General features: G+C 39.0%; 1 protein-coding gene across 1 annotated transcript in view; it reads left to right on the top strand.

The window, feature by feature from the left end:
• LZTS2 (leucine zipper tumor suppressor 2) overlaps nt 1-25549 on the top strand; it is a 97251-nt gene that overhangs the window by 25910 nt on the left and 45792 nt on the right. Inside the window, exon 2 of the mRNA XM_072423820.1 lies at nt 14209-14279. The gene's annotated coding sequence lies outside the window, so the exon portion shown is untranslated. The remainder of the gene's footprint in view (nt 1-14208; nt 14280-25549) is intronic.

Raw genomic sequence — 25549 nt, 5'->3', positions numbered from 1 at the left:
ACCTTTGTGTACATTTTGGGTAGTTAGACTGAAATTCAATTATTTGCAAGAGACCCAGATCTAGCTACAGATGAGCATTGGAGATCCAGGGTTGCCAGACCCCAAGTAATCTGTTTTGGGTCACATATGGGCCAGAGGAAATCAGAGAGTCAGGGAAACATGTGAACATATCTGCGAGTTTCTCCATTGATGACGGCCGATATAATTTGGCTAATCCCTATGTTTTCTTTGGCAGGCTTTTCTGTTTGCTTGTCCCTGGCATTATAAACATAACAGTGACATTCTGCCCCTGAACAACTATAAGTAATCATTTTAGCAAACTTCTAGCATTTCATCATACAAATAAATACTTCTTTGTTATCTATTACATGTAATGTATACAGATTATGCTTGTTTTATGAATTGGGGATAGGATTGCTCAGTAGAGGGCCAGATTGTTACCCAGAGGAACCTAAATGTCTGCTGATAGCCCAAAAGCTGTAAAACAGAAACCATTTTTCGTTGTCATACATACGTTGTTTGACATAATTTTGAACAAGTATGGGGGTGGCAGCAAGTGTGTGAACTAAGCCTAAATCTGCACAAGCGATTTTCTTAAAGGGTCTGTGAATTTCCTGGCAGAAGGGTTCTTCAACCTGTAGGGTACAGAACATTTTCGGACATCTCCAGTGGCAATTCTTGGAGCATATCAAATAATCTTGTCTAATTATTGTCTCTGGTTGCATGCATATTCTGTAAATAATCTCCATTTATACCGACAAGCATGGTCTTCTCTAACATAACTGGCATCAATAACATTCTCCATGGGTCTTTTTTCGGCTGCTGGGTAAATACCATGAAGGGCAGTTTATACATAGTAGATCTCTGGAATGCCACACAGAAGTCTATATTTAAGCACTGGTTTGCTGGCAATTAAGTGAAGGAAACTGTTTAATGTTTGAAATCTGATTGAATAGTAAAAGGCCCCATTCAAGGCCAAATAGGGAAGCTTGAATAACTGCAACTCCCTGCACAGTGAGCACAGTATATATACACTTAAGCCACCGCTATGTACATTACATTTACTGTACATTCCGTCTGGGTGTTTTTCTACTTCATTTATTAAACATTGTCTCAGTGCTGTGGAATTCTGCTGTAAATCTGAACGGTCGGGAAAAGGTGGGATGACGGACTTGTTTACCAAGAATCACTTTCCTGGCCAGAGGATACGTGTGTTAGAATTTTCTCTCCAGGTCAAACAAGCTATGACTGATACAAACAGCAGTGTGTGCTTTGTAGTATGTGTATTGTCCATGTCATTCCTATATAACCTTTAGTACTTATATGCACAAAGCATCATGTACAGAATGTTCCTGATCTATAATGGTGTAGATTTGTATAAAGTGACTGCATTAAGTAGAATAATATATAAATGAAGAAATTAGAAAATGCAATGTGCTTTTGGCATCTGTTTGAAACCATTCTAGGAGCATTCACAATTAATTTCAATTGAGATGCAATTGGCCTGTGTTTGACTTGTTTTAGCTGCTTTTGCATGCTCATAAACTTGTATAGGAAGATTTGTGAAATATGCAAAAGCTCTTTGACATTTCGCCCTGAAAATATCAATGCTTACTTGACACTTTAAGGTGTGTGCTGTTCATTTACCTTTCCCCTCAGTTAATATCTGAGGTCAAGCCCCAAAATTCCTGTACATGTTTTGACTTTTTGGCAATAGGATTGCTCCTTAGGGGGCCAGATTGAATTTGATGCAATTGTGGGGCTGCTTGTACATCAAGAGGTGCCTTTGCTCTTCTATAATATTTATGTTCATATATACCAGGTATGTGCCACTGTTGGGGTCAGAAGGATGATGGAGGTGGTCAGTGCACAAGCCCCAATCGATGGTTATTTCCCAGTCCATTGTATTTTAGAGCATCAGTCCAAATGGGCCCTTCGGTTGCATCTTTTTAAATAGAATATTTATTAAGGCAGGACCTATAGAATATATATATACAATGGTATACCAAACACATTTTTCCAATAGGAAACAAAAGGTAAATGAATAATCCGTTCCCATGAAAAAAAGTCCTATTGTTATTGGCATATTATACATTGATGGGGTTGTATAAAATATTCTAAACACTGCTTAATACTAAAATGCATAAATACAAAAGCAATTAGATGAAATAAATGAAAATTTACCCTCACTTTACCTTGCTGAGAATAGTCGAGTGCCTACTAGGATGGTGCTGAGAATCTAGGAGGAGACGTTATGTAATTCACAGAGAGTTATAGCGCGGGGTGGTCACTGAATGGTAGCAACTGGCATACTGACACTCGTGGGCAGTCGTGGCTTTGTCTCGAGGGAGGTAAATAAGGGTAGCGTGCGGTGTTATGACTCAGTTTGAGCCATACAAGTTCTAGCACAAAGGTTGTATACCAAGCAAAATTTTTCATGTCCAAACTTTGGACTTTTTCCAAAGTGGACCGAGGTACCACTGTCTGTGCATATGTGTATATGTGTGTGTGTGTGTGTAAATATATATATATATCTCTGTAGAGGGAATAGTAACAAAAAAACAAACATCAGCATTCATTCTACACCATATTGTTGGGAAGAAAAAAAAAAATCCAGTACAGGCCCTGTTTGCATGATTTTGTTATTTTCTTTCACTTGTTGTGGTGTTTTGTCTCTTTTGGTTAGCTGACTAAATACTAAGCTTATTGTTTGCAGTACAGTAAACAGACGGGCAGCGTGGTGTTGGTGGGGGTATCGGCATGACTATTTTTACTCCATGTCGTGTTTCTGTTTCGGTAACTGCAGCTAAATTTGTCTGGTAATACAAGTATTACAGAGATGTCCGTCAGGAGGCAGAGCGGATGAAGTCATGGGGGAATGGTTATACATCTTCACTGATGTGATCACAAGGAGGAATGAGGTCATCGCTGGCTCAGTCTGGTCAAGGTCAGGATACAGAAGCAGGATCTGGAGTTTTGAGCGAGAGAACACTACTGAGCTATTCTACCGGGGAGTAATTACTGTACAATGATCATGTGCTGTCACTGGAAAGGCCAATTTGTTCTGTGTGGATCTGAATAAAGCTAAAGCATTAGGATTGTTCAGATGTGAGTTTCTTTTTCTTGGTTTTTTCTTCTTCTATTTCTGTATTTTTATTTTTTTGTACACTATTGCTAAAAACAGATCTAAATCCTAAGTGGTTGAACTTTGCTAAAGCACCATGTCCGTTAGGAAGTTGCTATTTAAAAAAAAAAATAAAATGCCGTTTTCCTTTATTTCATCTTGGTGCTGCTGATGATCTGCAGTTTTTGGTAATCTGTACCTGTCTACTTGTACTCCAGTTATGTCCGTATAACTTGTTCTGGGATGTGTTTCCTGATGGGGGCAAATGGTGGGCAGTGGCAGGATGAGAAATAAATCACAGGGGCACATTTGGGAGACATTGACAGCCACTCCTTAACAAGGACTTTACTAAACTGAGATGCTGACATATATGTCAAATCCCCCCTGAGATTTGGGGGAATATTTTGTGATTGGTGTTATATGTGCTCCTAAGCAGGGGTGTGCAAACTTTTTGGATCAGGGGCTACGGTCTGGCCAGAATCAAACCGATAGAGAGTGTTTGTAAAAACTGATATAAATTAGGTGTAAAAGCCATTACCTGAAAGTAAAAGAAAATGTGCATTCAATTTTAGTGGGAACAGTGTTATTGGTCACCATTTTTAGCCAGTGGACAATTTGTTTTACCAATTTGTGATGGGCCAGATTGAAAAGGCCAATAAGCCTTTGCCTGCCTGCTCTAAAGTGAACCTTGGCTTTGATAATACAGTGCACAGGATTGATTGGGCTCATGGTATTCCTCCCCTTAATAGCATGTACATGCCCTTCTTTTATTTATGCCAATTTGTGCATGCTATAGGTTTCTCAAATCAAAGCCTAGCTAAGGGACTCTCCCCTCTTGGCACCATTCCATTTGCAGGAAATCTTCCACTGGAAATCATCACTTTGCAGAATGTCTCCATGATCCCCCTGAAGTGTTCTCTGGTTCTTCCCTCTGACCTCTACGCGAAACAGTGGGATTGTACATATTCGGTGGCCATTCTTCCTGCAGCAAGTTTTTCAGGTATTCTTGCCCTATCACCCAGTAAAATGCCAATCCTCTTCTACATCTACTACAGAAACTGGTCAGGAAGGCTCCAGCCCAAGGATAATGCAGCAACCTCGACATGTACAGAGGAGCTTGATTGGCTGCTATTGCTGGTTGTCCATTTCCCATCATGAGTGCTACTGTACTAGGGATTGTAAGACACTGGTGACAAGGCAAGCTCCGTTATTTTAAATTATAAGCCTGGACTTTAGCTTTAGGATAATAAAATAATTGCACATGTGCATATTTCCTGTACCTGGCACCATTGCAGGTGTTTGTTTTCCATGAAAAGTATATTGTAATTACTGGTGATGTGCTGATCTTTTGTATTTAAGACATTTGTTTAAGGAAAATAAGTCAAGCAAGCAGAGTGTACAAAAGAGACTTCAGAGTAAGCACATTTTGAGAGTTAGGGCTGGACAGAATCCAGTGTTCTCAATGCCAAGAGGCGTACTGAAATGACTGGCTCCTGAATTCTACATTCCGTAAGGGCAGTGCAAGATACAGCTGTCATTGGAGTATTTTTTTATTTCAGAATTTTTTATGTATGTGCTACTTTTGTACCTATGGAGGACACCAATATTTAGAAGCCACTATGTTCTATTACAAAGTAATAATAAACTCTGGTTGCAAAAGATATTTTTTTTAGCATGCTTGTGATATTTTGAGGTGCAACCAGTATACTTTACAATTGTCACAGACAATGGCAAGTTGTCCACAGATAAAAAAAATCCCACAGTATTTGGCTGTGCCAATAACATCTCTACCATGGTAAAGCTCTGATTGTGTCATTTCCTTTCTGCATGAATGCCAAGTTGTCAGCTTTGTAAGGCAATACTGCTAAAGTGTTTTTAAACCGAAGAATAATAAATTCCATATTATCAGTGGTTGGATGTAGTGGCTGCATTTGTTTTTCAAGCTTTTTTTTTTATTCTGTTGATCCCATTACTAATACACTTACTATAGTAGGATCACGGAAGTGCAGGGTTGTCACCATAGGACATAACGGATCCCCCCCCCATTCTTTTTTTCAATACATAAGGTTAAGGTGTTGCGAAGTCCATAGAAGGCTGGGTACAATACTGATAACTGGACAGCAGAGAGTAGAAAGATTTCAACTGCTATTTTTTGTACTTAAATAAAAAATTGGTTTCAATTGTGTATTTAACGGACAAAAAGAGAAAAAAGAAAAGACATTTAGTGTTGGGGTTTGAATTTACTTCATCTGTCAAAAGTAATAAATAGAAGAACATACGGCTTCTTTCAAGGTCTTTGTTTTAAGTGGGGAATAAAGTAAGGTGATTCAATTTGGTAATTCAATAACAGTGTATAGTCAATGGGAGCTTTAGACCGTCTCGTTTTTGTAGTTCTTACTGCAAAGGAGACCTCCCATTGACCTACCGAAATGTCTGCTCTTGGCTCCCCCTGTTCTTTTATGTCCTGTGAAAACGTTTCTAACACTTTGAACCGGCGGACTTTGAATGAGCGCAGCTTTGCTGCATTCAGGCACATTTCATTAAGATTCTTGGTTTAGCAGAATGATCCAGTGGAAAGAATTCTGTAAAGATTGTAACAGAAACATCTGGTTACTCGCAGGAAGGGCGGGCACTGAAAGGTTCAGTTACTTCCCCCTCTACCGCCTCTCTTCCATGTCTGGTTCTTATTTGAGCACAAACTGACTTTTTTCCCCCCTCAACATCCTTCTTTCCTTGAATAGGTTGGAAAGATTTTATTTCAGGCTTCCAACTTGGCTGCGCACGTTGTAACTGGAATACAGAAAGGGTCGGTGATAGCTTCTTAGTTATGTGATCCTATGACCTGCTGAGGGTATAAATGTTAAGGCAGGACCACAAGAAAGCTATATTTATGCCATTTAATTATGTCTTTATATGAACTTTAGTAATGCTGTATAGTTAATGTAACATTCCCTCTGATTTCACCCAGTTAGATAATCATTTGGTCTGGGTTTTTGGACCTGTCTTGGTGGGTGTCACTCTACAGAAGTACTTTGCTAGAATTAGAGAATGGTGAGCAGTTACAGTCTGGCTCATACCTGGTATGGCAGTTCTTTCATGTATAGGAAAGTTTGGTCTTTCCGAGAGCACTTGTGACTGCGGTGGACTGATCTGCCTTAAAGCAGGACTAAAATATGAAAAACATAGTTGCTAACAGGCACATGTTGATAAAATAAACTTGGCTACCTGCGGCAATCTTGGTAAATGCATACTGATCTGCACGGTGAAAAATCCTGGCATACCTAGGTGGGTGGAATCTGGAGTGTTTGGACAAAATGGAAAAATTAGAGTCCCGTTAAAGCCAAGACAAAAAATGGGCATGGTTGCATCAAAAAATAGTAATGGGGAAAAGGACAATGGCCATGTTAGAACAGAAATGGGTGTGTATAACAATAAGGTGTGAGTTGTAACACTCATGCTATATTTAACGCTGGCATACTTGGTCATTGTGGCATACACCTACTCAGTCCTTGGTTGACGGGCAACCTTGAACCATTATGTCAGATGTCCTCAGGGTTGGTGGCTAAGAGGAAGCCTAAGTTGCCTTGAAGACGAGATACCCCTGCAGGGGTACATCATTTAAGTCTGGCCAATCAAGGTGGTTGAAGAATATGTTAAGGTGTTATCAGTAGAGAAACTGCTGCCAGGTAAGCTTTGCTTGCAACAGAAAAGACTAAAGAAGTCCAAGAGCTTTGTACCTATCTGTAAGCAGTTTTTAAAGGTGTTCTCTACACTGAGCCATGCACACAGCTCATTGTACAGGTTCAGCACAGGTCCAATCCAGGATTAGGTAGCTTCAGTGTGTGGAAGTTTCTTCAGCCTTGCATGACCAATAAAGGTGTCCAATAAAGGTGAGGGACATTGTGGCTGTCTCTGGAAGTGGGCACATTGGCAGATAAGTATGCTGTAATCTTGGCAGTATGGTTGCTGCATGTATATTAGCTCTGTGGCCATATTTGTTTGCAAATGTAGCTGCGGTTTGCCTCTGTAAGCCACACGGCAGCATTTTGCTGTGCAGACTGGAGTGGAAAACTACTTTTAAGACTGGCACTAGCTGAATCTGTGTGAGCAATGCTTTAGTAGGCTATCTTCCAAATTGTGTATAAGCCAACCCTTGCACAGTTTTTAGTCGGTATACAAATTGGACTGTCCATATTTTACAGTTTTGTGTCCTGTAAATATAGAAGTTCAAAAAACAAAAAACCCAAGATGGGGTTGTGTATGCGGTCACAGCTTTGTATGTTAATGGACTTCTAAGCATTCCCAGATCTATCCTCCAGACCAAGTGATGTTTGGTCTCATGCTTATTTTTCCATTTAATTATTTTTATTTCCTGAGCTTGTATATAGTTCCATGTAATAAATGAAGGCCGCCACTCTGCAAACAATTACACGGAGTTATTAATAACAGATGTTTTTTTTTTCTCTCATTGTGACTCTTACTCGGGCCTGCAAGTCTACCAGACATGTGAGGCCTGTTTGAAGGCGAGGATCTTATTCCCACCAGTTCAGCTTTATAGAACTGTCGGAGTCTTTAACATTATGGTGACCAGATGAGTTCTGAGCTCGGGGTACAATTAAGTTATGCAATCGTTTAGTTAGTGTCTAGTAACAGGAACCATCTGGGGAGTATCACAGTAATGGAAGATACATTATCTGCTATTTTAAGAGACGTTTGTCTTTGTCAGAAGGTGGATGTATGTAGCAGATTGAGCTCATGTCTGCTTTCCCTGGACCATCAGATATGGTTAAGGTTCATGGGTGATGATATGATCAGAGGATACTAAGTTACAGTTACACAATTTCATCTGATATGGGAATCCTGGTTTTCTTGCTCGTATAACTGTCTAGGTAGGGGAGAATAAAAATGATGTTTAACAGGGTGCGACACAGAGTATGAGACGAGTATAAATGTTCCCAATGTTTAGACCTGTCATATCTAATAATCTTGACATGCTTGGTGACAATTAAAAGACAAGCCATACAAAATAAAGTGGTAAGAAAGACACCGTGGGCACATTGTGCACAGGCCATAGAGAAAAGGCTGCCTGTGAATTTTACAAAGAAATCCCAATTTTTTTTTTTTTCCCATGCCAATTTTGCTGACCCCTTGCATCTTTTTTCTGTTTACTTGCAATACAGCAATGGCTGCACTGCATTCCTCATAATGGGTTTTCTAGTATTGAAAAAAGTGAATGCTTAATGTATGTTGGTTAAAGCCATAGTAGCAACATTAGAAGATGAGGACAGCATGTTGTCACCCTATAAGTGAGTGCCAAAACAAAAACTTATATGGAAGGATTACAAAGTGTTAAATCACTGAAAATGACTTTTGTCTTACATTGACAAGGTAAATTCTTAGATTTTTAGCTATTTAATTTACATTTTTGTAAAAAAAAAAGTTTCATACCTTACCTTCAATCCCGCAGCGCAGTTGATCGGTCCTGGGGCCTTTTGCATCGGGTCCCGCGTCGACCCGCTATCCATCCTCGGACCAATGCTCCAGGCTCTGCCATCTTCTCTTTTTCTGGGTTCTTCTTACTGGGGAAAAAACTTGCCATTCTTACTGTGCATGTGTGAGATTGGCTTTTTTCCCCCCTTTCGACGAAAGGGCTCCTTCTGCACATGCCTTAGGTGCTCTGACATGCGCAGAAGGAGCACCCAAGAGCCTCCTGGGATGCGTGAGGTAGGTATCCCGGGAGGCTTTGTGCTCCCATTCATTCTCGATCACCTAGGCCAGGGGTCGGCAAACTCTGGTCTTTAGGCCAGATACGGCCTAATGCTGGCCGGCAACCGGTTGCCAGCCGGATCAGTCAGGGGGTGTTAGAAACTGTCAGAGCCACCTCCTTGCTTTTGCTCCCCAATCTACCGCGGCCGGCGTTGATATTCCGCCAACGCGGTAAATAGGGAAAGCTCCCTGAAGGGAAATCCCTCTGTTCCGCAATGCACACGGAGGAGAGGGATTTAACTTCAGGGGGGGTTCCCAGGTGGTGGGTGGAGCCATTAGGGCGGGTCCGGCCCACCCCATAAATGGCCTAGTGGCCATAAAACTTTGCTGACCTAGGCGATCAAGAATTAGGGAGCTGTGCTGCACCTTTTTTTTTTTTTTTTTGAAAGGTGTTGCATCTAAAAAAACAAACACACAGAATTTTTTAATAACATGAAAGGGTTGTCCTTTCATGTAAAGTGAAAATTCTGAATTTAGGTATGCTTTAAAATAATGATTGAATAAATGAAGGTGTGATTGAGCATCATTGGGAGTAATTCTAAATGCGTACTTTTAAAGTGGAACTCCCCACAGACATTGTGAAAGGTTTAGAACTTCTATATTGTATTCTATATATATTATATATCATCCCCCTCCTATTGTGTGTAAATTCCCCCACCTACTAGATTGTAAGCTCTTCAGGGCAGGGTCCTCTCCTCCTGTATCACTGTCTGTATTAATGTGTCATTTGCAACCCCTATTTAATGTACAGCGCTGTGTATTATCTTGGCGCTATATAAATCCTGTTCATTATTATTAATATATTATAATGTTGTATTTGTCTCCTTTGCTTGAACACCATGTCCCACATCCTGAAGGCACAGATGCTGCATCATGATGCTTTGCTGGGTCTTGCAGTTGCAAATACATGTTACATATTCTAATGACTTCAAGCAAGTAGAAAACATTTAGCTACAACTTTGCTAGCATTATTCCACAATACCATCCAAATACTACTTTTATCTTTTATAAAGTGAACTAAATACAGATCTGATTGTTTTGTCTTGCGTTTCTGAAAAGTGGATGGCGAGCGACAATACAGCTGTGATGCCAGGGCACAGAATACAACCCAAGTGCAATAGCTATGTAGACAATATAAATAATATTATTATAACGGAACTTGGGGTAATATATTTACTAACTGTCAGTTTTAATTTATTTTACATCTCAAGATGTAAGATTTATAATAGTGTGAGATTCCATGGTATATACACTGTAGTTATGTGAGTCTTTTCTTCCTTTTTTTCTTACATTGTAGCCTAATTTTGTTGTATCATAAGCTTTATATTTTTTTCATATATAGAAAACATTTCTGCAGTGCAGCACTTATAAAAAAAAAAAAAAAGAAAGGATTAATTAATATTGCTAAAAACTACATATTTGTATAATTTGCTTGGCAATGATCACACTGGGCAGAAGAGCTTCTATCTGAATGGAGAAGGAAATTGGGACAAAGGTTTTCAGAATTTGTAAGGTTTTTATGCTTTACTATTTGACTTTTCTTTGAAGCAGAAACTTTGAGAATACACTATGGACTATGTATGGGCTTACAATAAAAGAATGAAACCATTTGCAACCACTAGGTGGAGTTGCTTCCTTAATAACCATTCAGTAGAGTTACAAGAGTTGGACCATGATCATTGCTTTATATGAAGTTGTATTTGTCCTGAGGATTGAAACATCTCTAGCTATAAATAGATGGTGTCTGTGTTTTTATATATTGAAAGTCTGTTGTATCGGTCTCCAGTTCCAGTGTGCTGCACATTCAATTTTATTTCTATGTATACCCTAAATCTATTTTTCAGTACGCTTGGCATATTTTATTCACTGCATACAGTATACATTTAAATTTTTATATATACTGTATATTTTTTTTGTAAGTTTCTGCCTGGCCCTTCCTGTTGAAAACTGTCAAAACGAATTCAATGCTCAGAACTCAGCAATGTTGTCAGGCTGCTGTGCACGCTCCTTCAGTTGATTTTTCGTCTGCCTATCTTATTGGTTGGTTGTTGGCCAACTTAAGGGGGTGATGCATAAAACACTGCATTAAAAAAAAGTTTAAAGGCTAGCTTGCATAAAATTACACTGAATAAAGACACAAAGGTGATTATCCTTCCTAAGAGAAGACTTATTTGCAGAAAACTAATTTGTTACAGTTTGGCTTATATCAGGATCTGGATATGTAGACTTAAATGCCAGACGTTGGACATTTATCATCTTTTAAAGATTTAGATATACCCCCTTATTTAGTTCAGATTGAGTCTTAGCTTGGAGCACATTCTTGGGCAAAATTACAGAGCCTCCATGAGTTGGTGCCATGCCAGACATATAAATCGCTGTCTTTCAGCTCCTAAGTAACCATAACGGCATCAAACAGAGCCCTGGATTTGATTTTCCCCTTCATTGCAGATCTGTTATGTTGTAATATGTCATTTTTTTTCCATGCATAAAGTCAAAGGTCACGTGGATGTAAATAATTGTCAATGTGTCATAGGGCTTGTATTGGCCGTCTTCCTGGGCACATGCTGCATGCTTTTGAGATGTTTTTGAGCTCATTCAGAGTGCAATGCATGTACCTTCACCCACCTTTAGCTGCATTTGCTTTCTTCTAAGGTTCTGCCTTATAATAAGGGTCTTTTTTTGTTCTGGTAATGTGACCTTATCAATTGTGCCAATGTGAATACCCGGCTATGCTATAAACTCTGTACAGATGTTAGATTTTCGTAGGTAAAGTCAATTGTATGTGAATATCTTGAGTGAAAAAATAATATTGGTACAGGTGTTCCAAACAATTGTTTAGAGACCCCCCCATTACAGATCACTAGATGACGAAATGCAAACAGTCCGCAGGGGGGCACCTCCTGTCTGTCCTCTCTTCTTCTCCACTTGTCCTCCCTTCTCTATAGACCAGAACATAGCACTCAGCAATAGCCCAATGGTGGCTCTGTGCAGCAATCACTTGTACGTGACCACTAACAGTCATTTCAAGACACCATATTGAGCATTTCTACATGCCAGATAATTGTTGCCCCAGGTAAACTATTGTGCTTGTCTTGGGTGAAAATCTGACATGTGACCAATGCCCCCCCCCCCAACAGTGCCCATCAATCCGTCCTGGTGGATTAATAAACCGCATATTGGGAACAATCGCTGTGCTTTCCTATGTAGGTTAGCCGATCTACTAAAACCAATGGGCACTTTTGACTGATGCCTTATCTCAATAGTTTGAAAATAGGAACAAGAGACTCCTGAATGCAATCATTTAGGTATCCGACCGTCAACAGAAATTATATCAGTGTTGGCATTGCAGGTTGATATGGCAGATCCCTTTCTTAAATTTTTAAGTAGAAGCTAGAATATTATTTAGACAAAACATTCCTTTAGCACATATCTGTATATGCTCTACAGCTTAGTAATACTTTGGCTCTGCACGACGTCTTGGACTATGCCCATAGAAAGAGAAGAGATCCTTTCCAAGACTTTGCTTAAATCATGCAAATATTTGGAAGCTAGAGATAGTTTGAACCTAGAGGTCAGCGAGTCCATGCTAGACTGTTGGGAAAAAGCAGCTTTTGTGTGATACTTAAGCAGAGAATAAGTGCCTACAAAAAGAAGAAGAAAAACTGAATGGCTGAAAGGGTGGTTTGAAGTTTTACAAATGTTCATTTGGGTCCTGAGCACAGTTCCAAAAGGGTGGTACCTATAACAAGGAAAATGTTAAGCCTGCCTTCCTGCAGAAATACTTTGTAAGCATGTAGGTCAGATTAGCCTTTTATACTGCATTTTACTCTTTTATTGTTATTGTTTTGTATTTACATAGCGCTGTACAAAGTCTATAGTCATATCACTGTCCTTTAGGGGGCCTCACAATCTAAAATCCCAACCATAGTTATATAAGGCCAAATTTGGGGGGGGTCACGTAGCATGTTTTATGTGGGAATTTTTTTAAATTGGAAATTAAACCTTCCAAATTCCAAAATGTTTATTAGGTTCAAGAAATTCTGTTCTACTATATAATCATTTTAAGATGATTGGCTGATAAACTTATTTATTTAGCTCCAATAATTTTTCTTCTACAGTAATTTCTAGTTATTTTCATATTTGTTTTTGATTTCCCATGATGGTTTTGGCCACTAGAAATATTTAGCTTGGAATCAGTGTTGTCTAAGTTTCAGATTATTGATAACTTGGGTTGACAGAGTGGGAATAGAAGTCCAAAATTGTTTTCCTTAAAGATAAAAGATTCTAGGCCTGTTAAATATTAAAGCAAGGAAGTGATTGGCTGGAATATCAGAGTGAATTACTATTATATATATATATTTTTTTTCATATGGTCTACCGATACCTGAGGATTCTTTCCCTTCCATTAAACAACTTCTCAATACAGGGGTTTTCTAAAAAAAAAGGGGAAAAATACCTTGCTTGGTTGTGACCTAGGGATCCAGGATTTGCACTGTTTTTTTGTTGGATTTCGTTTTTTTTCTGCTGGTGAAAACTCTTATTGCAGGATTGCAATGCAGATTGGAACTGTTGTATGTGTTTGGGTGGACTTCATGCCTCTATCCCAGCCTTACTTGACCTTTTTACCATGAAGGAACCCTTGAAATAACTTTCATGGCTTTGGGAACCTCTGCTATAATTACTATATCCATTGCTAACAGTAAATTATATTATCAGTGAGAACAATGCCGCTTACATTGGTGGCCAATGGGAATATAAGAAGAACAGAGGACATGTTACAAGGCGCAACAGAAAATGAGGTCCTAACCTAGGCATACGCTGATTTGATTGATATTAGGATCTACATATAAATTGATCCTTTGGTATTCAATACAATTTCCATCAATTTGTTCAATAAATGACTTGTATTGAAAACAACCTTATAAAAAAAATAATTCTGGCAGGGAAAAAAATACCTTACCCCGTCAACATTTGATTTTTGTTGAATGAAAACGCATGGCTAGCAATATGCTGTCCACCAGCTTGGGAGACATTGGACCACCTTGCGGTTCACCCTTTAGCATAATATGCAGGTGATCTTAGGCGGCCAAACATTTTGTCTTTTAGTTCTGTGGCAAGGAGTAGGAAAGGCCGGCTGCAGATCTATCCAGTGCTTGCTTATTTCAAGGTAAACCAGTTACCTATCAAGACAATTGCATGGGGTGCTTAAAATCACAGCACATGTTAAATCGAAAGTAATAACAAATTAATTTTCAATCTATTGTCGACAGTCCTAAAACCATATTCTAACAGTGTTTTTCTTTTTTTTTCTTTTGCAGATTTCAGCTGTTGGTATTGTGAAAGGTGAAACTGTTTATACATAGCCACTGATCATTTTCTGTCCAGTTCTGTAAGTAGTTATCCTTATCTTTCTATCATTCCAATATTATTGCTTTTTATGTTATCATTGTTTGCACAATTGTATGGCCACCCAAATTTAAAAAAAAAAAGTTTTTAAAGAACTGGGGTAAAAGTAGAAACCCTTTCGGGTGTTTCATCCAGGTCTCCATCAGAGAAAATTGCCTTACTAAGTGCCAAAATATTTCCGTTATTATTTCCATAACCTACAAGTCATCACATTGTAGGTTAACAATTTGTGTGCATTAGCATGTTGTGGTTCCATTAATATTGTATGACACCTTGGTGTAAGAGGACAACATCCTCCAATGCGCATGTGTTGCAATGCATCTCCGCACATGGTAACACACTGACATGTGCCTTGGTGTGCTGCAATGTAAAATATGCTGCATACGGGTCTATCTTTTGTCCTCAAAATTAACGAACATTAAATGCATCACACAAGAACATCAGAGTCTGAATTGGCCCCTACTGTGACTGTGACAATGGCTTAACCAGACAGGAAGTGAATATATTTTTCTGCAACAGGGACACAGACATCAAAAAAAGGCTGATTGGGTAGGGAAATGGGTTTGTGGGGGATATGCCATACCACATAATTATTGAGAAAAGGATTTTTATTTTTGTTGATTTTTCCTTCACTTCCTGTCCAATAAAACCATCACCACTGGGACAGTCAGGGTGCAAAATCTTAATTGCCACCCAGGATAACAGTAAAAACAGAACATACTTCGGACCTTTTTCTGATTTTATCCAAAAGTAAAACAAAGTTTTGGCTGGACACGCAGTTTAAAGCAAAACTTAACCGTATAAATAAAAAAAAAATTGTGACCAGACATGTAATTTATTGCAGAAGGGACAGGCAATAAAATAAATTTACCTGCCTAATCACCGTTTTTCTTAATTACAAATGTCTGTCCTCGCTCTGTCTAGTCACTGTCATCTTCACCTGGTCTTCTTCCAGGTATCAGATCTTCAGCCATCTTGATTGTCCAGAATAACTAAACCTGCATATCCTACACCAAGCTGCTTCAAAATAAGGAACAATTGTGAACAGGCATGTAAGTATGTTTGTTGCAGAAGAGACAACATCTGTCTCCTTCTGCAAAACAAATCCTGCCCGTTCACAGTTTTCAACTGTTAAATATAGTTCCACATTAAGTTTTTTTTCCATGGCACACCTTAAAACCATGACCCATTCCAAAATATATCGTACACTCCTAGACTCCTCTTTACTGTCCTTACTTTGGTATGTGGGCGAATATGTAAACATGGGGAGAAATACAAACTCCATGCTGATAGTATCCTAGCAGATACTTAGGTACCAAGCCAACTTGCTGTCCAGAGTTTTAAATGTTCTCCAAACAAAAGGAACAAAATAAGAACTTTTTTTTTAATTGTGATGTATATATATGTGTGTATATTTTTGTAAAATGGTGTTGTGTTTTTAGTTCTCTTTAATAAATAAGCCTGCCATCGTCTTGTGTAAGTGAGTGCATATAATGACCCCTGAAGCTCGGGAAGCATTAGCCTCACTTCAGTAAGCTCTATTTACTTTCTCGGTCGTTTTGAAATAACCATTTAATGGTTGTGCGGTATCCTCTGGACTTCAGAAAAAGTGCAGAAGCGGCTGTATTGTTAGCACAAATCCATCCTGACCAGCTGTGCCCTGGGTTATGTTATCTACAGAGTATTTCTCCTCCCCACTCCAAACATAAAAAGCTCTTCTAGCTTCCTCTGTACTGCAAACACATTTTTTCTGTGTGTAAAATTAGATCAAGTAACCCCTGTGAGCAAAACAACATCAGAACTCATAAATCACTTCATGACCATATTGCCATTTCAGAAACAAGAGTCCTTGTAATACGGCAATTGGGTCACCTCGGAGGACGGGGAGAAAAAAAAAAAGCCCCTCTCCATCCATGCAAGCACAATGGAAGGGAACGTAGACACACGTTCTATTTTTACATCCGTCTATTGAAATCAATCTAGATGATTCTTTATAGCCCTTTTAATGAGTTGGAGAGGCCCCGTCTACCGTTAACTCCTTTTACTAGATGATTAATTTGGTTTTATTGTGGTTGGAAGGTAACCAGCAAAGGAAAAGGGGGTTGATCTCATAAATAAATGATAATCTTTCAGTTCATACAATATCATTGCAAGTTCTCCATTGCACACTCATGTTTATCTTTTCGGTATTTTGATGGCTGTGTTATGTAAAGAGCAATTTGTCTTCTATAAAGAGAGACATGTTTTGTTAAGCTTTTCTTTTCATAGCTTGTTTGTGGTTGGGTCTACAAACATTCTGCTTTATAAAATATATAGCGCTATTTGTTATACCATGCAGTCCGTGTGCCTTGTACCACCCAGTTGTTGTTATTATTGGCATTGAATAATGAGTTGTCTTGGTATGGTAGTTGTGGATCTGTTCATACTGCTCAGGACATTTTTGAACACCCTAAAGTAAAATCTGAAACCCAAGCAATGTATTTTTCTTAGCTGCTTCCTGATAAATATACAATTTTTTTATGTTCACAGCTAACAGAGAAAATTCCTGATTTTTGGGACATTTCCACTAACGTTCTGTTGTTTCTTCAGGACAGGAAGTAAACATTCTAAAATGGTATAACGACACCAAAAATAAAGTAGGAGGTTAAATAATAATGCAGAATTTCAAACCATTGCTCTACAAAAACAGGATAGAATGTAACTGGGATAACGGAGCCATAAATGTGTTGGGGTTACACAGGAATCATTGAAGCATTTAATTCCTCATTGTATCCGAAGGAGAAAATCTATTCTCCCTTATTACATAGGCTGAATGGCAGGGTGCAAATAATTAGGTGCCTATAGGAAACTAAAACTTGACTTTCTAAGAAGATTAATTATTTCCTGTTAATAATTTGTACATACTTGGTAAGTTTCTGCAATTGTGTGGTGTCATTTGTTAAATGGTTTTTAACAGTGTGACAGCTGCAGTTTACCATCCTCATGCATCCCAAAGCCCAGGTTATTGCTGGAATAATTCAGGCCGTATGAAATCTTTAGTAATGGCTCTTGGTTGTTTTTTGTAAAGCTTTCTCATTTCAGGGATGTCTGCCACTCAGTTTGTTTTCATGAACTTCTAACCTTGTCACCAAATTCTTGTAAATTCCAAAACATCAGTGAACGCTCCTGGGTACCCAGCGGTAAAAAATTGGGTCTGGGACCAGTTAGCCACATGATTGTAACGGTGACTCAGAGGTAGCACTCTTGCCTTTGCAGCGCTAGGTCCCAGGTTTGAATCTCGGCCAGGACACTTATCTGCATCAAGTTTGCAGGTTATTATCTGCCTGTGTCTCCGGATACTCCGGTTTTCGCCCACATCCCAAAAACATGCAGTAAGATTAATTGGCTCCCCCTCAAAATTGTCCTTAGACTACATTAATGATATATGACTATGGTAGAGTTATTATATTGTGAGCTCCTCTGAGGGACAGTTAGTGACATGACTATCAACTTTGTACAGCTCTGCGTAATATAATGGCGCTATATAAATACTGTATAATAATAATTGTCATACACCTGTATACATTTAAGCTACCTATACACAACCGATAATAGTTACATAGTAGGTCAGGTTGAAAAAAGACATAAGTCCATCAAGTTCAACCACTAGGGAAATAAACATATCCCAGATATAAAACCCTATAGGACATGAGGAAGGCAAAAAAACTCTGGTACAATTTTCTTCAACTGGGGCTTTTTCTTAAAGCAATCTATAGTAGTTGCTTAAACTAGTTTTGAGGGAGCCGATTCCACATTTTAACAGACCTTACAGTGAAGAATCCCTTCCTTATCCGGAGCTTAAATAGTTGCCTATTATCTGTTGAGACAAACATTTGTTTTGTTCTCCTTTACCCTCTCCATTGAAAGGAACGTCACTGTGTTTACATCGCTCGGTCAAGATGGCCCAGACCAAAAAAAAAAAAAAAAAAAATAGGCGGAGGGCCTCATGACAGTGGGAGGGGGGGTGGAAAGAAGTCAGGAGAGAATGGGTTAAAAGATGATTGGTCAAGAGTGATGGGGTGATGGGTGGAGTAAGCGATTAGGAGGGGTCAAAGGACAGTAGTATATAAGGCAGAGGTGGGAGGGCAGAGGTTAGAAAAAATTTAAGGAGCAGGAGTAAATAGTTGCCCACCCTCCCTCCCTGGTGGTTAGTGCATTGGGGCTGGGGAATTTGTCATGGCAGCAGGGCGGGTTTTGGCGGTCCATGACAGTGGGGTTTTTGGAACACGGGGTTGTAGTGGGACCCAGTGGTTTTGGTGGGATACCTGCGTGTTGTCCCTGAGCCGGCGTTTTAAACGGCTGGGGGCCAAATTTGTAAGGTGCAGGTATGTGACATTTAGGGATGTAGGGGTACTGTCATGGACTGTCAAAAAACATGTGTTAAAAGAACTTGAATACTTGGAATGTATATGTTATGTTGGGTTGGTGGTTGTATATTTTTATAAAGAAAATGTTATTCATGTTTATATTTTTGTTAATAAAAAGGCTGCTATGGCCAGTTATACCCAAGACAGGTCTCGTGTACTTATTAAGGGGTCATGGTTTGACGGGATGATCTGGTTGGCTGGCCGGCAGAGGTAAGACGACTTTCTTGTTCCCCCTTTACACTAGTCATGTATCTTACAAAGGACATATATCTTGTAGGAAGCTTAACCTTACACAGAGCATTTTCTGGCATGTTTTGTGTATTGACTTTGTAAAGAATCGGTGCAAACAAATCTAAGAGTACATCAGGTGCTGCATGTGACCAAGCTGAATTAAAATATTGTACAGTGTGGATCTGTGATAAGATAAAAAATATTAATCCAAGAGTACCTGTGATGTATCCTTCAAATGTTTGGGGGATTTGGTATTATTGAACAAATGCCATCTGGTGCCCCTAAGCACTGGGTTAGTTCTCCTTCATTACCAACTGCCTATGTCACATGACCACACTGTTTACACGGACATTGAAAATGAAATATGGTTTCCTATGTAATCGATGCATGCTGTTCTATACAAAGTAAGTGTAGGGTGTGTGTATTTGTGTGGTTGGCATAGACAATATCACCAGTTTTTTGCCTCTCCTACAAATGGCAGTCTTGAAGAGGAAGGGGTGGCATTTGAGGTTACCCAGGCCTCTTTGCCTCATTCAGTTCAATGTTGTAGCATTGTGAGGTGAATAGCCCAGACGGGGGAGGGGGTTAAAGAAGGCCAAGGCCTGCTTACTTGACCTAACTTAACAAAGAACATGGTTCTGGGAGAAAGCTTTTTCTGATCAGTCCCCTCGGTGAACATCATTTAACACAAAAGGAGCAGAGCGTTGCCTTTGGCGACCACTAGCAAAGGAATAGACTTTCACTCGCACAGTGCAAACTTTCTCCTCCGAGTCTGGCCAGGTCTGTGCTTGTGTGCAGCTGCAACCAAGGCAGTGACTATGGCTGCCAACAAATGTGGAATTATAAAATTATCTTAATAAAGACTTTCTTTCCATCGGCATTGGGTTTTCGATTTTTTTTTTTTATTTTCTTGTGAAGGCGCCTTTTGAGTTCTTGACAGGCTTTTATTCACAGACCTGTCTTCGAGCTGCTTTTTGTTATTCTCCTGGCAGCTTGCTGGTTTTCCACTGGCTCCTCTGCATTTTTTGGGCCGTCTCTCTGTTCCCTCTCGCCGTGTCTTCTTCTAAACACTGCATTAAATCTGTCGCTAATTGGAAGGCGGCCATGCAGGAAGAAAAAGCAAATAACGGCTGACAAGTTTTCCATTAATAAACTCTGCTTTACCTATCCCTCCCCATTTCCTCTCACTTTGTAGTCAGGATTTACGGCCTGCCTTTACCTCCATCGCTGTGTACCGCATGGGCCCAGGGACTGCTTCGGCCAGATCTCCGCTTTGTTGTTTTCAGGGCTTTCAACTCAAAATGTCATTCACATAGCACAGTGTTCTTATTATGGCTATATTTATGGCTTTTAGACTTCAGTGAGAGAAAAGGAAGCATCCCATGTTATGGCCTGGCTAAGCCCTCCATTAGGCCTAGTTGTTTTTTGCTTTTACATCAGCTAAAAAAACTTTGTGTATTAAAAATAAAAGTTGTAGAAAGTCTTCCTTCCTGTTTATAATGTACCGTGCAAGGCGTCTGTGTGTCCCATATGCAGGAACATCAGAAAAAACATTAGACAGCAGTGTTATAAATGCCTTGTGGTGCATTTCTATACAGCATTCATTTCTGTGTTCTGCTCCATTTCATATAATAAATAGGGGTCAGCATTGCAACAGATAGCACTACAGGTAGTCCCCAAGTTAAGGACATCTGACATACGGATGACTCCTGGATACGAACAGGGTTTCCCTGCTGCTCGTGTGCAGGATGGAGGCTTGATGGGGGAGACGGGTGGTTGGCATGATTTGCGGAAGAAATCTTTTGCTCTTCTGCAACATCGTGTAACCCTTAAATGACCAAGACAACCTCTGCATTTTTTTTTTTTTTTGCATATCAAAGGACAGCTTGCTCCAGAAGTTAATAAATGTTTAGGCTGTAGGCTCTTTTGCTTTGTTTGCGAATAACTCAGTGAGGTTTTTTTTTTTACAGTAACTGACATTACACTGCCTAAAAATATGCTGAAACAAACATCTGTCCTAAATTCATTTAATAAAATAATGTTCCTATTCCAATTTGCATACAAATTCACCTTAGGAACAAATTTTGCTATCTCGTATGTAACCCCGGAACTACCTGTATAGATAGATTTTGGTTTTGTATAACCCATAGCAACCTTTTTTACTTCTACCTATAACCACTGTTTACCAACAGTTTATTCTGTGTTGTACATTAAATAAGAGTTACAAATGACAGACAGATAAAAATTGTGAACACAGGAGAAGGGAGTGGCAGACGTAGCCAACAGTGAGCCCCTGTGCCGAACGTAATCTGGGGCCCTCATTTAGTGTTATACTTTGCACCTGTCTGCAATGTCTGAAACGGAGATGAGGAGAGGGCTCTGCTCAAGAGCTTACAATCAAACACCTTGCAGCATACCTTGTAAGCACTTCTACAGTTCATTTTTAGAGGAAAGCCTATATGCAGCACAGAAAAAGTATTGGACCACTGCAGAGAGATCCACTTTCAGCAACAAAATTCTCATGTCTGTACAGGGCTTTGATGTCAGAGCTGTGCAACCAGCAGAGGAGCTTTGCTGATTTTTTAAATTTATTATTTTTTTTTTTTAATTACATCAGACCACAAGAATGTTAAATGTTTTGCTTAAAAGAGTTAGGTGTCAAAAATGGGCTTTAGGCAAATATGTTTGGGGATAATTAGCAAATGGGGACTCATTTATTTTATGACTCTTATAAAATGATTGAACAGCAATTAAATGTCATGATTCTAATCATGCCACCAGTGGTCTCAGGGAGGAGCATGCAGTGTAATAATCTGTAATGGACTAATAATCTATATTATTCTTAGTTGTACATTGTATTGATAAATAAACTCAAGCCATGGTGACATTTATTTGACACAGACAGTGATCAATATGTGTTGCCGTTAGGATGGGAGAAGCTGCTAATGGGGATTCCATGGAGCGAAGGGAACTCTGAGCCTATTTCAGATCATGGATATCGTCTGGCGTACAACTAACATAAATACACATGGGGTTTATCTTGCATCCTATTATCACCCCATGACGTTTGGTCAATTCCATGTTAATGACAACAGGGATTATCCCCTGATGCCTGCTTGTCAGAGACAAAAGAACCTGCATTTTAATGGACACGTATAACTGCTGGCTTTTTATCTTCTTCCATTTTGTCCCATTTATTAGCATCAAACAGGAGTTCCAGCTGCCTTTCATGTCAGTAGGAAAGTGGTTTGGTAAAAGGGGTTTTTAGTATTCTTTATCTTAATATGGCTCATTAATCCAGTGAAAAATGTTCTTGGTGCACTGTGCGGTCACACTTTTCTTCTATATTCTGCCATGTAAAACATTTACACATTTGAGAAAGTCATTGGTATAATTGCAGAAGTATATTAACCTAGGAAATGGCAAAATGTGTTTGGAAGTGTGGCTCTGATACTCTAACACAATATACAGTAACATGCATGGTCTTCCTCTTTATACTGCAGTAAAGTCCATTTTTTTCCTCCATTGCACTTTGGTTCACTTTAATAGAGTAGCGTTTAAATACAGTCCACTCCTTACTAATTTAAGAATATATATATAGCCCCGTGTTCTAGCACAGCCTTTCCCAGTGTGTGCACCAAATGATAAATGGACCGTGTAAGGGTTAACTTGTGAGTTATATATGCTCTCTTGAAACAACTTTTTAATAATTAATAGCAACTCGGAATTCCCATTAAATCATTCAGTGAACTGTACATGATAGTCAGCGAACATTTACATACAAGAATATTCTGAAAGTTTGTGGTTTAACTTATCCTGAGGCTTAGATTAGAGTGCTTTTCACAGTGCATCATGGAGTTATACTTGTTGCATGATTCTCCCACTCTGTAGAACTGTATAATGTGATGGCCAAAACCTGGGAACAAGTGCAGTGTTCAACACAGAAGGTTTTTAAAGCTGGGTGGGAAAAAATTGGTGGTCCAAGTGAATTTCATGAAGAGCAAACTTCTCAATTCCAATGTGTTTCAATGATAGGCTTTTTCAGGGGATATTTTGAGAGTTTAACGTAATGTTGAATGAAGAGTGGTTACCAGAGGGGGAGAAAAGAATTTCCTCAAGAATTGATGCCTTTATGTTCATGAATATTCTGTAGATATCATTGTATCAATCCAAGTCACTTGACGGTGTGGCTGAGCTGGCGTGTGTCATACAGGCAGTAGGACGAAATGGAAGTGAGAATCCCTGCCTGAAATAGGTGAGGGATTGGCGTCCTTGTGGTGTTGGGGGGTGCGTGCGTGAGATTCACTCATGTGCCTATATATATCCCCTGAATGTATCCCATACACTCAATATATCCCCTGAAGAAGCCTATCAGCGAAACGCGTAGGGATTTAGAGGTCTCACCTAGGCGTTTATGTATAGTTGACAGGCATCACCCTAATGGGAATTTGAATAGGATGCTTTGCTTTAATTGTTGTGAATGTAATGCAATATGATTTTCATTGACTACTGATAGTATTCCCATTTGCTGTTGAATAAAATTCTAGCTTTCTCTGTTTCTTTCGATTTGTATTTTCAAAAAGCTCTGAAACGGTCTCAGGAGTTGTAAAATACCACCAATTTCTCCAATCAAGTTTGAGAACCTTTGGTTGGTGTTCAGAAAATGGTGCAGAGTTTTCTGAAGGGATTTGGTATTTAGTAGGAAGTAATGATTTGTTAATACTGGGTTTTATGGAATTAGTTATAGGTGCATTTTGTGAATGTCATTATTAATAAATGTAGTTTTCGTTTTCTTTTGAAATTATCATGCAGAACACAGTGGAGAGCCCACCATCTGTGCGTCTGGGAGAGTCTGGGTATACATTCATTTAGTAAGGTCCATGTTAAATGTGAGCTGTATAATGTGGTGGAGTGCAGATCACATCATGGAAAGATGTGCTTTGTTGTTGTGGTTTGCATGGAATTTCCTGCTGTATAGTAGGTGTGCTCAGCATTGTAATATGTAACATTCAGTTTAGGTCCATAGATCATGTAAAATAGAATGTGCACAGAATATATTTGTATTTGTAGAATATTTGGCCATTTCTAAATGGAAGCAGCAGGTCTCTCTAGGGACTTCCAATTAGAGCAAACTCCTGTTGTTTGGAGTGCTCAATGTTTGATCCAGCAGAGAGACCACTGCTTCCGTACAGAGGTCAGGGTTCCTTCTCTACAGCATGCAGGCAAGGGACAGGCTTTTCTGCTTTCACTATAGCTGCTTTCTAAACAAATCAAATGTTAAGGTGTCCATTCATAAAGGGTTTTCACACAGACTTTATCTAAGATTCAATTACAAAAATTGATGAATTATGAATAGAAATAAACCCTTATAAGTGGACCACTTTGGCTTTTGTACCTTGAATGTGTTTAGCTGCTTAAATTTTCAAGTGGACTTTAAATAGTCATCCAAACTTTTATACATTTCTTTTTACATAGTATTTCATATATTGTTGCAGGCTTGCAGTTATAATTGATATCTCTGTGTGTTTCATCAGGATTACTCATAAAAAAACGACCACAAGCCTGGGAAAATGTGGAAGCATTTGTCACCAAACTTGTACATTCTTGGTTCCACTATCCCCTACAACACATGGTTTGCATGACATCTGTGTCCCAGTTGTCCTCTATAGCCCTGTGTTATAATGTTTTACAGGGTTATATAATAAAAACCAAATGCAAATGTTTATGTTGTTTATAGTTACTGTGTATTACTTTGAGAAACCAGTTACCAACCGTGTTATTTTCCTTTTAAACCGCCTGTGTTACAGCTAGTGACCTGCAAAGGAATTTGTATAAAAGGTGCAGGTGATGTCAATATAACAGGTAATCTGCTAACGTTCCTTCCCAGTAGATGAATAACAGTGACACTGTTCTTGTTTCCTGATTGGCCTTTTTATTGGTTCCAGGTGCATTCTTGTTTAAGAACCCCCTCTTAAACAATAACTAGAGGAAGATTTACAGAGAATGTGCAATAAATAATCATGTGACAAGAAGATGCAGACCTATTCAGAACTCAGGAGAAAACCATGTTTAGTAACATAGATGCTAAGGTTGACTTGATGGTAACCTTGAGCACTTTTAGCATTAGGTTCTGCAGCACCATTTTAGTAGATAGAACCCATTTTCACAACAGAGATGTATGGAATTGTCAGGAATGGTAGCATACTGTTTTGGGTCTAAAGCTCTACAAATGATTTCACAGACAATTGATTTTAGTAGTAGTTAAGGCATCCAATCAATGGGATAGACAATGTGACCTATTGATGTTCTAGTAATGATTGAATTGTGCCATGAAGTCGTAGGTGAACCATTCTATGGAATTGTCTGCCTGTGATCAATAAACTGTCACTGTTTGTCATTTAAATGTAAGTCAGGACACGCTAATATTAAAAAAACATTCAGAACATCTCTGCAATATGTCACATTTTCACATGTTTATCCCTTTAGAATGTAAATGCAGAAAAGTTTGTTCCAAAGATCAACACCTCTCCCATGACCTGTTGTGGGCTGACTGTTTTCTGTGCTCATTCATTCTACTGTTGCAGAAAACAATTACAAATGCTCCCATCAATGGGTT

This window comes from Pyxicephalus adspersus, chromosome 10, assembly GCF_032062135.1.
Source record: "Pyxicephalus adspersus chromosome 10, UCB_Pads_2.0, whole genome shotgun sequence".
NCBI classification, from domain to species: domain Eukaryota; kingdom Metazoa; phylum Chordata; class Amphibia; order Anura; family Pyxicephalidae; genus Pyxicephalus; species Pyxicephalus adspersus.
The sequence above is the reverse complement of the archived record's forward strand: the minus strand, read 5'-3'. Positions and strand labels throughout refer to the sequence as shown.